Source organism: Vicia villosa, linkage group LG1 (assembly GCF_029867415.1).
Source record: "Vicia villosa cultivar HV-30 ecotype Madison, WI linkage group LG1, Vvil1.0, whole genome shotgun sequence".
NCBI classification, from domain to species: domain Eukaryota; kingdom Viridiplantae; phylum Streptophyta; class Magnoliopsida; order Fabales; family Fabaceae; genus Vicia; species Vicia villosa.
This window is the reverse complement of record NC_081180.1, coordinates 53,566,146-53,582,841: the sequence shown is the minus strand read 5'-3', so window position 1 is coordinate 53,582,841 and position 16,696 is coordinate 53,566,146.

Here is a 16,696-nt window from a genome sequence, read left to right as displayed (position 1 = left end):
TCTGAGGAATCACCTCCAAAGGTCGCCTGTGCTATTCCAGTTGTGGAAAGCCATAACTTGAGCCCAGATAATGTCCCAAACTAGGTATTTGGACCTTATAACATAATCACTTTTATACTTAACTTCAACAGTCGAGTTTATCTCTTATCTTGTCGATACAGGATGACATGGGCACCACTACTTCTGATCTCAACACTTCAAACCTCAGCATTGATCTTGGCAACCTTCAAGGTATGCATTTGTTTCATCGATTGATAGACAACTCTTTGATGGCTTCTCGTCTTAACAAACTTTAATTTACGTAACAAGTGTCCCTCAACGTAAATCTCCCGCCCTTTCTGAAATCCTCGAAGATATTCAACCTATCGCGACCATCGTCTCCCCTGTGCGTGCTGAGGAAAGTCATTCGAATGATGCTTCTCCAGCTACCCATCGAGATGAAGACATGGAAGAGAACCCACAAAATTCCAATAGTGGCAGCATAGTCAACCAGCTAATCGAGAGCGAAGACACTATCTCAAAACATGAAGATGCAGATGAAACTTCTAACTTGCCTCATCCCGGCACTAATGAAACTTCGACCCTCGGGAATGTAATTACTCCTGTGGCTACTTCGAAGCAGACTACTGCAGTGCTTACTCCTACAGAACTTGAGCAACTCAAATAGACTAATCACGTAAGCTTTCTCAAGACTATGATGAATGTTAAGGGTATTTCACCTATCCGGCTTGAGCCTTCTTCGACTGTTTTGACGGACGGTGGTAAGGAGAATGATATTCCAACGCTCCTTCGTCAGATAAAGGAAAAAATATTTGAGACCAATCTTATTGAAACTCTGCGCAAGGACTCCACCATTTGTTTTGGTTTGATAAACCTTCTGAAGAAAGTGGATCTACTCCAGGTCTCGGACGAAGTCTCCAACATAATTGTCTCGCTGATTTCTCTTCTAGATCAACTTCAAGCTGATAATCTCCGCAAACGGAATGTTGATGAAAAACTCAAGGCGAAAGTGATTTCTCACAGTTCTTCGTGGAAAGCTGCCAACGACGCAACAGACAAGACTAGCGCCCTTGAGCTTGAGCACACAAAACGCCAAGAAGAATACAAAACTTGTGAGACGAACATCAAATCCTGGGAGCACAAAATTAGATGTCTCGAAGAGAAAATAAGCAACGCTAAATCCCGTCAAGAAGAGATCAAACAATCTCAGCAGCATGAGTTGAATGAAGTGGCGCAGTCAAGAATTCAACATCTCGAGGTGGTGCAGAAGTTAGTTCCAGAGATCGAAGAACTGAACAAATAACAAGCACTAATCGAACTTCGTCTGACGTTGTGGACTTCTCAATATGCCAAAATGAAAGATAGTCTTCCTAAGGACTTTTACTAATTGTTCCAATTTATGTAACATCTTTGAATTTAGCGCTTTGTCCTTTTTTGTATTCAAAATTAGTCCAGGAATATATGCACAGTTTTCCTTCCGGTTATCTATATATTATATTTTGCCACTATCATAAATAACGTTTTAACAATTCTTAAATTGTCAAAAATTTGCTTATTATTTTTTAGTTGTCATAATGACCTTGATAGTGTCTCTATGTGGCGTAATTACTCCTCGCAGCCTCTTTAAACCTAGACTTGACGTTTCCACTCCCTTAGCCGCAACCATCATTAAATGATGACATCACTTTTTCAAAACGTCTACTTGAGACGTGCGTGTATCAGTTTCTAAAATGATTACACTCCAACTTCCAAGGCGGGAAACAGCGAACTCCATAACTTCTCTTGGGGAAACCAAACGCGGTCCAATCAAAACTTAAAAAATAACCACTCCTTTATGGCCAACGTACTCTATATAAAGCTTAGTATTCTACTCATTTCTTCATTCTCTTACAGAACTCTTATCAAAGTTTCCTCTCCTCCCCCTATACTCTCTCAAATACAGAGTTTGAAGAACTTCTTTTTTGTACTCCATTCCTCAACATGACACAACCTTTGAATTACACTACCATCAGGTCCTCCATTAAAAAGGAATTCAAACTCTCTGTGGAAGAGTTCGAGGAGAACCACATCAATGTTGATGCACTCTTTGCCAACCAACAACTCTAGTTTTACCAGGGAACCCTCAACTATCTCTGAACTGCTGAGGTGTGATAATCTTGGAGAAGAATTTGACGACAACTCCATTAACATGACTACCTCTGATGTCTTGAGGTCCCTCATGGCTAACGATTCTTTCAGTGCTAAGATCATTAGGATTTCGCACCAACTTTTAGTGGGCAACTTTTGCCCACGAAACCAGGATCAAGACAGCATCATGGTGGAAGATCTGGAATTCATACTTTGTGCTCTCCTGGGAAAGAAAATCAACTTTCCATTGCTGATCTTCAAGCAACTTGTCGAAGCTGTTGCTATGGCTGCCTCTCGTCAAGGCGTAGTGACATGCCTTCCTTATGGAAGGTTGTTGTCCTACATGTTTCTCAAAAAAAGGAATAGTGAGGAGAATGCGTACGGAAGGATCTCTGGATCTTTTCGAAGCAGAATGCTTGCCCCTGCTGTCCTTGGAAGGTATAGAACAAAGGATCAACTAAAGGGTGTGTTGTTTAAGGCTTGATGGAGGCGTTATAGGTCTTAGTTTTATTGTTCATAATTTTGAACGCTCCTTTTGATAACCTCTAGTATGCTTCTATTTTTGTAGCCTTTGTTGCTCATGGAAACACAATCTTCCAAAATGAATGTACTCTTCTAATCGTAATGAAATATATTGTAACATTGCTCTGTCTTCTTGCTTTATTTACCACATATCTCACTTGGACACGAAGCCATTTTGGTGCTTGTTCAACCATTTTGGCCTACGTAGCATACTTTAAATATCTACGTTTTTGCAATTTTTACTTCATGCATGATTGGTTTGTATCTTTTCAGATACTTCCCATTCACTCTTAAGATCCTGCGATCTTCTGCCAACTTTTCTATCTCGTAAGCATTATTTGAGAATACTTTTAAGATTCGAAAGGGTCATTCCCAGTGTGGGGACCATTTGCCTAAAACCTGATTCTTTCGATCTATAGGTAAAATAACTTTCCAAACTAAGTCATTATTATTAAATGTTTTACCTTTCACCTTTTTATTGTATGCTCTCGACACCCTTTCTTTTTGTCTTTTTATCATTTCCAACGCTCGAAGTCTGTCTTCGTCCAAATCCACTAATTTGTTCATCATCAATTCCCAATACATGTTTGGAGAAATTTCTGACTGTCTTTGGATCCGGATTAATTGCAAGTATATCTCAACTGGGAGCACTGCATCGTGTCGGAATGTCAATTGGAAAGGTGTAGTGTTTGTAGCTTCTTTTGGTGACGTTCGACATGCCCAGAGTGCTTGGTCCAAAGTTTTATGCCAGTTCTTAGGTTTTTTCCCTACATGTTTCTTTATGAGACCAATTATTATCTTATTCGCTACTTCAACTTGTCCATTTGCCTGAGCGTAGTAAGGTGTAGAAGTAAACAATTTGAACCCCATTTCTTTAGCGAATTCTTGCATCTTTCGCCCAGTAAACACTGATCCTTGATCTGTGGTTATACTTTCTGGGATTCCGAATCTGTATATGATGTGTCTTTGAATAAACTCAATCACAGCCTCCTGATCCACATTTGCAAGTGGTATCGCTTCGACCCATTTTGTGAAGTAGTCTATTCCTCCTAAGATATATCTTTGACCTTTGGAAGACTTGGGGTGAATTTCCCCCAATTAAGTCTAGTGCCCAACCTCTGAAAGGCCATGGTTTTACTATTGAACTTAATTCATTTGCGGGAGCATGTTGAATACCTGCGTGTTCTTGACATTCTTGACATCCTTTTGAAAATTCTATGCAATCTTTTAACATAGAGGGCCAATACATTCCATATCGGAACAAAATCCATTTCATTTTTTGCCCCGCTTGGTGTGCACCGCATGCTCCACTATGTACGTTCGAGAGAGCCAAATATGCTTCCGCTTCACCCAGACATTTTAACAAAACTCCTTCAGGGGTTTTCTAAAACAATTCATTTCCCATCAGGAAGTATGATAAGGCTCGATATTTTACCTTTCTATCTGTGTCTGTCGAAGGGTCTTTTAAATAGTTCACAATTGGACTCCTCCAATCTGTGTTTGCTAAAGAGTCTATATTTAAAATCTCAAACTCCTCTTTGTTTGCGAAACCTAATTGTGAGTTCTCCAGATCACTTGGAGAAAGCTTGGTGGCCATTGCTTTGCCTCTTACTTCGATCAGTTCATCTAGTTTTTCCTTTGATACTCTGTATCCTGAAGCTATTTGTGCCAAGTCATTCGCTTCTTGATTATTGAACCTTGAGACGTGATTTAACTCCACATACTCGAATTTTTTAAGCAGTCTATTTGCTATGACAAAATACATGATCAAATTCTCTTTAATACATTTGTATTCCTTCGTCAGCTGCTTAATCACTAGTACGGAGTCTCCTTTAATTTTGACTCTAGTTGCCCCCAATTCTAACAAAGCTTCAAGTCCAACGACCAGTGCTTCGTATTCAGCTTCGTTGTTGGAGCATAAGGGACCTTCAATCTTGTACTTGAGCTTTGTTGGAATTCCATCAGGACAAATTATTAGTATTCCAACGCCGCTTCCTTCTTTATGGGTCGAACCATCGAAGTATAACTTCAAAGGCTTCAATTCTATATATTGTTGAGGGTTCTCAACCATTGCATGGTCAACAATGAAATCTGACACAATTTATCCTTTCATTGCCTTAAGGGGTTGAAATATTAAAGAGTACTCAGTAAGGGCCAAAGCCCACTTGTCAATTCGACTATGCAATATTGGTTTTGATAGCATATGTTTAATAACATCACAATGGGCCGAAACATAAACATCAACTGACTTTATATAATACTTGAGTTTGATACAAGAGAAATATAAACAAAGGCAGAGTTTTTCTATTGCGCTATACCTAGTCTCTACATCATTGAGTACTCTACTTAAGTAATAAATGGCTCTTTCGATGCCATTATCGTCTTCTTGAGCTAACATGCTACCTATTGTATTATCTGAAGCTGAAATATATAGGCGCATGTGCTTCTTCCCATTTGGGGGAGACAATATTGGTGGATGCATCAAGTATTGTTTGATTTTTTCAAAAGCTTCTTGATGTTCAGCATGCCATTCAAACCTTCATTTCTTGAGTCAGAGTAAGGGGGAAAAGGCTTGCGTGCGTCCACTCAGATTAGAGATAAATCTTCTTAAGAAGTTTATCTTTCCTAGTAAAGATTGTAGTTCTTTCTTCGTTGATGGAGGCTTTGTTTCCATAATAGCCTTTGTTTTATTCTGATTAATTTCTATTCCCTTTTTTTGGACCACGAAGCCCAGGAAATCTCCAGCCTGCACAAAGAAAGCACATTTAAGGGGGTTCATCTTTAAGCCATGTTTTCTCATTCTTTCGAATGATTGGCTCAGATGGTCCAGATGGTTGTGATTTGAAACAGATTTTACAACAATGTCATCTATGTATACTGGCATGAAAGTTTCTATGAAATCATGGAATATAGAGTTGATTGCTCTTTGATAAGTTGCTCCAGCGTTTTTTAGACCAAAAGGCATTACAACCCATTCGTAGGTGCCTATTGCCCCTGGGCAACGAAAAGCTGTTTTGGACACATCTTCTTCTGCAATGAAGATCTGGTTATACCCAGAATATCCATCCAACATACTTAAATATTCGAAGCCTGCGGCTGAATCTACTAGCATTACTGCCACAGGCATGGGATATTCATCCTTAGGAGTTGCTGCATTCAGATCACGAAAATCTATGCATACTCTTAATGAACCGTTCTTTTTAATAACCGGCATAATATTAGCAATCCATTTAACATACCTTGTAGTTCTGATGAACTTGCAACGTAGAAGTCTCTCGACCTCTACTTTGATCTTCGAATGGATTTCTGATGCGAACCTCCTAAGAGTTTGTCTGATGGGCTTTTTTCCTTCCTTTATAGGCAGCTTTAATTCGACCAAATCTCTCCCTAAACCAGGCATCTTGTCATAATCCCAAGCAAAGAAATCCTTGTTTTCCTTCAACAATGCAATGACTCTTGATTTCAAAGCTGGCTCTAATTTTGCACTGACGTATGTTACCCTCTTCTGGTACGTGGCAACGTGATCAGAACCGAGAATGCCATGAAAACACGTTAAGCTCCAGTACCCTTCGTATTTCGCAAAACGTTTAAGTCTTAAAGACAATTCACTTCGAATTAGCTCCAACTCTAATCATATTTACTTCAACTTAAACAACATCCTCGAAACATGGTCATCAGTAACCATTTTTTATCTCAGAAATGGTCATCAGTAACCATCCTTCTTTGGGTTCTAACTCTTCAAAGAATATTTTCTCTAAACGAAATCTCCGGCCAACACATCTTAAACATTATTTTCTAAGATAAGTCAAGTGATTAAGAAGCTGCCCAATCTATTTCTAAAACGTTTTTGAACTAACTAATTAATTGGATACTTAAGTCAATTGATTAGCAAAACTTTTCTGAGTCACCTATTCGATTGGAGTTATAAGTCAACCAATTGGAGAGAGTGTAAACGATTAGGACAACACCTTAATGACTTGTAACAACTCTATCACAAATATTTTCATGTTGGGCAAGGTAATCTATTAAAAATGACTAAATTAATCGATTAAAGCATTATGTCAATCGATTGAAGAGAGCCTAAACGATTACCAAACTATTATGACAACACCTTAATGATTTGTAACAACTCTATCACAAATATTGGGCAAGGTATTCGATTAAAAATGACCAAACCAATCTATTGGAGCATTATGTCAATCAGTTGGTTCAAGAATTATGCCCATGGATTATTTCCTTTTTTGATTTTTCCAACTCCTGTATAAAGGAGGCTCGCATCCTCTTTATTTCACGTCACTTTCCAAAGCTTTACATGTTCTTTGGAATTTATCTCTCTATTTTCTCTCTCTAGAAATATTTTTCTTTCACTTAAAGATACCTTAGTACTTTTGAGTGAAATTTAAATTGTGAGGAAGAAGTTGTAAGTGGTCGTGATATTTGTTTATTTATTGAGAGTGTGATTCTCTTAAGAATATTGAGTTTGGTTCATGAGATAAATCAGTCATAAAATCTCTGTTTTTGGTTTATTGAATTTTTCCGAAAAAAGTTATATTATCAGTTATTAAGATTAACCTGAAAATCCCTAAGAAGGTGCATTAGCTTAGACTGTGGAAAAATAAATCTTTGGTTGAGGATAAGGCTGTAAAAATCTCAAGATCAACTTGTATAAAGGTTCGTGGGCATAACCTTCAAAAGCTCAAAGTGTATAGTCAAACTCTCAAGAATATCTCTCGAGGTCAAGACTAGGCCAACGTTCATCCAAACCTATATAAATCTCAGGTACAATCTCTCTAATCATATCCTTTTATTTATTCATTTCTACTTTTTTTTGTTTTATTTCCGCTTCTATTTACTATTAAAAAAAATTACCAACATGATCCTAATCGATAAAAATATAAAGTAATTGTAGATTTTAAATACCTCAATGTCGCGGGGAAAAATCGTATCCTTTTTCAGGATGAGACACCTGATGCCTTCTTTGGGCTCGAGTGCTCAAAAAAATGATTTTTCTTTTGTTCCGACCAAACTTTTTATTGTTTCCAAAGTAGGAAAAGGAAAAAAGCTGCAATAACCTTAAAAGTGGGGGAGAGATCTTTGGGTAAGAGGGTTGGTTATACGAAGGGAAGGTATTAGCACCCAACGTATCTATAGTACTCTATAGGTTTCTTTTCTATGTTTTTCATTCCATGTTATTGAGAGGTTCTTGTGAAATAGGTGGGACCTAAGGTGTTTGTTTGATTATGCTCGCAAAGATCATCGCGATCCTCTGCATACATATCCCTTAGAGGGAATCAGAGCATCTGTAGCTCGGGTCTACGGGTGCTAAGGTTTGAGTGGTTTGAGGGAGAATTTTTGCTCGCCGAGGATACGACTTTGTGCCTACGTATTCTCAAAGGGATGTTGAGAAAGTCAGAGCAATCGTAGTTCCCACTTATGCTAGTGGAAGCAAAGGATAAGAGACAAATGTCATCTAAATGTTCGATGTATCTAATCTATATCATCACATACATCTGTTTGATTTTGTTTGAAAATCTTTTCATTATAAGCCCTGGGCCATGCCACTTATGGTGCTTAGAATGATAAAGATGTTTTTTAGCCAGCCTTGTGGCAAAAACTTTCAATGAAGTCAGCCTTGTGACAAAAAGTTTTGATTAATCAGCCAGCCTTGTGGCAAAAGTTTCAATAAAGTCAGCCTTGTGACAAAAACTTTGATTAATCAGCCAGTATGGTGGCAAAAAGGTTTGATTGATTAGCCAGCCTTGTGGCAAAAAAGTTAAGTTGATTGATTGATTGATTGATTGATTGTGATGATATAGAAGAGATACTCCTATCATAGAGATGATAAATGTCTAATCTCCTAGGGTATTTGATTTGGATATTGGGGATGCTTATAAGAAGCTCGTGGGTCCTTGTACGAAGCCCAAGAGGAGGCTATTCGAGGGTCCTTGCATTGTAAGCCCAAGAGGAGGCTATGGGAGGGACAATCGAGGGTCCTTGCATTGTAAGCCCAAGAGGAGGCTATGGGAGGGACAAATCGTTTGTACGAAGCCCAAGAGGAGGCATGGTATAGTTGGTTTGAGCTCTTAGAGCGATTTCACCGGGAAACCATACTCTATGTCCTAACCTAAACTAGGGAGATTCTTTGCACGAAGCCCAATAGGAGGCTATGGGGAACCTAGTGTTGTACTAAGTTGAACAAGCATATATATAACACAATCACAAGTATGAACAAGTACGAACAAATATGAACAAGTACATGAACAAATATGAACAAGTATGAATAGTTATATATGACAAGGTGTGTGTATACAATGGAGTTTATGAAGGAAATATACCTGTAAGCATGATCCGTTTGTAAACACGGGGGCTCGGGACTTATACTCGGGGAGAGACCCACTTGAGTTTATTCAAAAGCTATGTAAACAAATATTTACAAAAGGGCTTGGGACTTATACCTACATGGAGGCCCATGGTATTTTATAAAACATGGTTGATTGTTTTGTTAAAGAACGCGAGGTTTCGTCGTTTTGAAAACAGTTTGAAAGTTTTGTTTTGAAAGAAGTTTTCTGTTTAAAGAAAAACTGTACAAAGAAAAAAGGAAAGGGACTTATACTCTCTAATATTCGAGAGGCCCATGTTTGAAAATCAATTGATCAATCCAAAAAGATTTAATCAATAGTTTCTTTTGAAAAGAAAAACCAAAAAGAAACGGTTTATCGTTTTGAAAAATTGTGATCGTTTGTTTTAAAACGGTTTGAATTTTGACAAGAGTCAACTTAATTAAGATAAAAAATAAATTTCATGCTTAATTAAGACCTAAATAATTAGGGTTTGATCACAAAATATTTACAAGTGATTAAGTTTGAAAAATCAAATGAAAAAAACAAATTTTAAATTATAAAAAAATACTTACAAATATGTCATTTTAAACTTAATTAAAAATATATTAAATTAATATTTTTTTGTGATTTTTTTGGATGTTCTTAAAATATACCTATTAAATAAGAAGTGTAAAAAAAATGAAGTGAAAATGATGAATTTTGATTGGTTAAATAATTAATTGAAGTTGTAAAGAAATTGAAGAAAATAAGTGTCAAAAAAAATTGGGTTTTGGTCCTGCCAGGGTTTGAACCCACGCCCTGAGGTTCACTACTCAAAACAACAACCAACTGAGCTGCGCGCGCAGCTTGTTTATGATACACACTCATTTAATTATATTCAAAAACAAGTATTTGAAACTTCTGAACAAAAAATGGCGCCAAGAACACATCCCTATTTTGATTTTGAATTTTTCTGAAACTGAACCAATTTGAACAAGTAAAGGGTCTATTTCACTCGATTTTCCATAAGGAACATGATGGTGATCTTTAATTTCATTTATTTTTGTTCTAAGATGGTTAATTTTCTGATGAACACGAAGAACCCTAATATGACAAATCATTGTGAAATCGTGTATGATCATGATATGATGCAATTGATTGAGGGTTATTATTCAGTGATGGTGCAGAAACAAGATGGTAACTCAATTTTTCATTTATGATGCATGTATGATAGAGTTTGAAGTTCATGAACACTTACCTTAAAAACGGCACAACTGAGGATCGAATTCTGCAAATGAGGGATTCCAGATGTTGTTTCTTGATCTGAACACCTTCAGTGGACCTTATGGAACATGTTTGGATACTTGGAGTGGATTGAAAACCTCTTGATCAGTTTGTGGTACCCGATCTGCAGTAGGACTCAAGTGAGGATTAAACTTGGTGATTTTGGAGTTACAGGTCAGGGATGATGATTGGGATAGTTCATATATGGTACATGGATGGTGTTTGGATGATTAACTTGGTCAGAAATGAGCTTGTGTGGATTTTGGCATGATAAGGCTTATTATGTGCATATATGGAAGTGAGGTAGTGATTTTGAGATTTGAGTGTTTTTGGGGTGTGTGGATGGATCAAACACATCACATTTGATGTTTATGGGATGTTAGAACCCTCACTTTGCTTAGAAATTGCAAGAGATGGAAATTGCAATTCTCCCTCTTTGAAACTCATGAAACTTGTAACTTAAGAAAGAAGAGAGAAAACCTATGATTATGAGGTTTTGGTGTGAATTTGAATGAAGTTTGGACCTCTATTTATAGGCCAAGGATTCTGAACTCCAAGCTTTGCAAGTTGATCAAAGAATGGTGATTTGGCATTTGGAGATAAAATGGAATCTTTACATTTAATGCATAATGGTTAAAAGTGACTAAACCATGGTTAAACTTCAAGCTTCTTATCCTCTTCCATTCTGATCTTCAAATCAGAAAATATCTTCAATTATTGTCTTGATGCATCATTACTTGCATTATTTGGCAAAATGGTTCATAACTTAGTGAAAATGGCTTGAAATTTCAAGTGAAAATGATCACTAAATGCATAATTCAAAACTATAGCTATGCCCCATATTTTTTCATGCTCTTGGACATTTTGGAAAGCTCATACTACACACTTCAAAACCCTAGTTGAAAGTTTCTTCAAGACCTTTAGGGAAATGGGTGAAAAAGATCCATGAACTTTGAAGAAAATGAGGTTTTAAGTGAAATTTTCAAAAGATACCAACTTTGAAGCTCCATATCTCTTAAATGGTTGATCTTTTGGAAAAAAATTATATGTGACAAAGTTGTTCATTGGATCAAAATCTACAAATTTCATGTTGGAAGTTTTTTTCAGTTTGTAGGTGAAATTTTGAGTTAATCCCTTCCAAAGTTTGGAAAAAACCATTGAAAAACACTTAGAATTTTTTCTAAGTATAAAAGTCAAACTTTGACTTTTTGATTCTTGATTGATTTTCTTGATTTTTCTTGATCAAATGACTTCATATATCATATATTGATGATTCAAAACTTCAAAAGTCAAGGTTGACCAAAATTCCCCAAAAGTCAATGGTGATCTTGTGCAGTTGACTTTTTCAGACGAATCGCGTTTCTGGAGATTTTAAATGAACCAAGCTATCCTCACCAAATGAATGGTATGAATGGATCATATTGAGTTATTGGAGGACCTTGAGCCATGGTTTAAGTTATGGCACCATGTTCTGATTAAAAAGTCAGTTGTTCAGTGAATTAGGTCAAAAACCCTAATTGTCGACCTGATGAAATTGATGACTGTGGATCTTGAATTGAGATGTAATTTCCATTGGATGTTATCATAGGGATTATTTGAGGATTATTGAAACCTTTGATTGACTTCCTGGGGATTTTTAGGGTTTCCCAAATGTGATCCCTGATTTCAGTCCCTGATTGTTCAAAACCCTAATCTGATGATTTGAAATTTCACTGTTGATCAATCCTTGTGTAGGAGATGTCTTGAGCCAATAGATTAGGACAAAATGATGTACTTGGGGTCTTGAGGTCATGTCCCAAGTCATTAGGTCAAATCCTGAGCAAAAGTCAGGGGTGTGCTATCTTCAGTCAAAACCCTAATCTGGTTGATTCAAAGCCTCTGAGCTTGTTGAAATGAATCTTTGAGGACCAGATGTTGATTGTTGATGAAGATGGTTCTTTTGAGATGAAGGGAAAACAAAACCCTAATTGATTGTTGTTTGTACTGATGAGTGATTTCTTGATTAAACCCTGCTGAGTCACAAGTAGCAAACACAAGCTATGCAATTTGTTAGAGATGCAAATGATGCATATGCTATGATATGAGGTGGTATCTTAGGTCAAAAATTGGGGTATGACACTCAATTCACACCTCCCTCTTGTGTTTGAAATCACTTGTTCAACAAGTGATATTAGAGCCTAACTCCTGTTAAGAACTATTTATCTCAGGAGGAAAAATGGCTTCAAGTTATTCACTAAATAAACCTCCATAATTTAATGGAGAATGGTACAATTTGTGGAAAGAGAAAATGAAATTTATCATAAAATGGGTGAATCATGGTATTTGGATGATTGTGAAAGAATGTCTATTTGTCCGTGCACTTGAAGTAAACAATGTTGTAGTAGACAAATCTAAAAAGGATTGGACCAAAGATTATAAATAGAATGTGTAGCGTTGTTTGAAAGTAAAAATAGTCATCGCTACAGCTCTAGGTCTTGATGAATTTTTGTGGGTTTCTCACTACAAAACTGCAAAAGAAATGTGGGACATCCTCCGAATTACACATGAAGGAACTAATGAGGTAAATAGGAAAGGTTTTGAGCAGATTAGCCCATGGGTATGAATTCTATGGAATGAAATCTAAAGAGTGTTTGACATATGACTTCACACACAAGGGGGGGTTGTGTGTTTCCAGAAAAACTTAAGTTTGAAAAACATTTAGGATTAAAATTAGAGTTTGAAAATATTTTAGAGAAGTTTAAGAGATGAGAAGTGGAATTTAAAATTACAGAAAATAAAATGTAGAAATGTAAAGAGTTTAAGGGAAGAAAGAAAACAATAAGAATTATACATGTTCGGTCAAAAACAACTTAGTCATGTCCTCAATAATCGATCTTGAGAGTATACAATTAAACTTTCAAACTTGTGTGTTTCTTATTGTTAATTTTAATGAAATGAGCATTGCATGTTTTAATTCAATTCTTTTTTACTGCTTCATTTCTTAAAAAAAAATATTCCTCCCATTTACTTTCTTTATCTAACCGTTGTTTATGCAAAGATTGGAGAGAGGATGATGAAAACGAGATACCCATAATTGTTGTTGGTGTGCTTTCAAAAAAAAATTATTGATGATGTACAAGCATTGTTTCAACTCCCAAACACTAGAGAAAATGATATTTATCATAAAATGGATGAATTATGGTATTTGAAAGATTGTGAAAGAATGTCTATGTGTCCCTACATACGAAGTAAGCAATGTTGTAGTAGACAAATCTAAAAAGGATTGGACCAAAGATTATAAATAGAATGTGCAGCGTTGTTTGAAAGCAAAAAAAGTCATCACTACTGCTCTAGGTCTTGATGAATTTTTGTGGGTTTCTCACTACCAAACTGCAAAAGAAATGTGGGGCATCCTCCCAATTACACATGAAGGAACTAATGAAGTAAATAGGACAAGTTTTGAGCACATTAGCCCATGGATGAACTATTTGGAATGAAATCTAAAGAGTGTTTGACATATGACTTCACACCCTAGGGGGGATTGTGTGTTTCTAGAAAAACTTAAGTTTGAAAAACTTTTAGGATTAAAGTTAGAGTTTGAAAACATTTTAGAGAAGTTTAAGAGATGAGAAGCGGAATTTAAATTTACAGAAAATAAAATGTAGAAATGTAAAGAGTTTAAGGGAAGAAAGAAAAACACTAAGAATTATACATGTTCGGTCAAAAACAACTTAGTCATGTCCTCAATAATCGATTTTGAGAGTATACAATTAAACTTTCAAACTTGCGTGTTTCTTATTGTTAATTTTAATGAAATGAGCATTGCGTGTTTTAATTCAATTATTTTTTACTGCTTTATTTCTTTTAAGAAAATATTCCTCACATTTACTTTCTTTATCTAACTGTTGTTTACGCAAAGATTGGAGGGAGGATGATGAAAACGAGATACCCATAATTGTTGTTGGTGTGCTTTCAAATAAAATGTTATTGATGATGTACATGCATTGTTTCAACTCTCAAACACTGGAGAAAATGAAATTTATCATAAAATGGGTGAATCATGGTACTTGGATGATTGTGAAATAATGTCTATTTGTCCGTTCACACGAAGTAAACAATGTTGTAATAGACAAATCTAAAAAGGATTTGGCCAAAGATTATAAATAGAATGTGTAGCGTTGTTTGAAAGCAAATATAGTCATCATTACTGCTCTAGGTCTTGATAAATTTTTATGGGTTTCTCACTACAAAACTGCAAAAGAAATGTGGGACATCCTCCGAATTACACATGAAGGAACTAATGAGGTAAATAGGACAAGTTTTGAGCACATTAGCCCATGGATATGAATTCTTTGGAATGAAATCTAAAGAGTGTTTGACATATGACTTCACACACAAGGGGGGGGGGGTTGTGTGTTTCCAGAAAAACTTAAGTTTGAAAAACTTTTAGGATTAAAATTAGAGTTTGAAAATATTTTATAGAAGTTTAAGAGATGAGAAGGGAAGAAAGAAAAACACTAAGAATTATACATGTTCGGTCAAAAACAACTTAGTCATGTCCTCAATAATCGGTCTTGAGAGTATACAATTAAACTTTCAAACTTGCGTGTTTCTTATTGTTAATTTTAATGAAATGAGCATTGCGTGTTTTAATTCAATTCTTTTTTACTGCTTTATTTCTTTAAAAAAAATATTCCTCTCATTTACTTTCTTTATCTAATTGTTGTTTAAGCAAAGATTGGAGGGAGGATGATGAAAACGAGATACCCATAATTGTTATTGGTGTGCTTTCAAATAAAACTTTGTTGATGATGTACATGCATTGTTTCAATTTCCAAACACTGGAGAAATAAGAAAGTTAATCCCTTGTCAACCACTTTAAGCCTTTGAAGTTAGAGTTTCTTTCTGTACGAAAAACCCGCAATCGTAAACCTGGGGATGAGTAGTTTTTAGTTTATTCATCTGTACATTCTAAATACAAGAGATTCATTCAAGATACCCTTCAATAAAGGTTACAATCTCAAGTTTTCCTTCGCACACATCAAAGAAGTGTTGAAGATGTGTCTCAATTAGTGACAATGATGGTTCACCGTAATCATTAAGCAAGCAATCACTATCTTTCCAAAGCAAAAATGAAAAAAAATCAAAGAAAAACCCGCTAAGTCAAAACCTATGAAGGAGACTTAGGCAACAAAAAAACTTGGGGCATCCAACTGACTGTAAATTTCAAATGAAACAGTTCAGGCAAAAGTTAGGGATAATAAAAGAAAAACCAATCCTCAAATAAAAAGAGTTGACAAAAATCCTCAATCTTTTTGTAAATACTTCTCTTGTAAATAAATAAATAGAAGTAGAAATAAAGCAAACATAAACACACTTACCCTAATTTTAGATAAGGTTTCCCTTGAGTACAAGGGAAGTGAGGGGTTCCTAACACCTTCTCCTCGCTTAATCAACTCCTGAATTCAGAATACTTCTCTTTTAGGTTTTTTCCTATTGTTTCCCAGTCCTTATGACAAATAAATGATGGTGGCGACTCTCTTTAATTCTGTCGGCCGCGACAATTGTCTTACCGTTTTTGTGCAAGGTTTAGGGCAAGTTTAACACCAACACAGTGGCAAAGAGGTTTGGAATGTTTATGATGCAGGGCAGCAGCAGCAACAAGTTTGAAGTTTTGTGGCCTTAGAGGAAGCTTTTGTTAACTTGTAGTACCATAGGAATAGCCACTTGTAATCTATTATATATATATATATATATATATATATATATATATATATATATATATATATATATATATATATATATATATATATATATATATATATATATATATATATATGAGGAGGGATCAAATTACACCCGAAGAGTTACACCACGAGTTACACTCGTTCAATAACTACATCTCGAATTAATATTTTTTTAATTTAACCGTTGGATTGAAACATAATATCATATAGATCATACCTATAAAGTTTGAGCTTAATCTATAATGATTTACTATGTCATTGAATTACATCAAAATTAACGTTATATGAAAGCTCATTTTAACGTTAATCTTTGGATATCTTGATGATATAGTAAATCATTACAAATTAAGCTCAAACTTTATAGGTATGATCTATATGATATTATGTTTCAATCGAACGGTTGAATTTAAAAAATATTAATTCGAAATGTGGTTATTGAACGAGTGTAACTCGTGGTGTAACTCTTCGGGTGTAATTTGATCCCTCCTCTATATATATATATATATATATATATATATATATATATATATATATATATATATATATATATATATATATATATATATATATATATATATATATATATATATATATATATTAAAACTTACTCCAAATATATTTGTCACATATACTCATTTGCCACATCATTAACATTTGATCTCTATTCAAATTAAAAATTCTTACTTATATGATTATGATTTTATTTTTAATATTCTT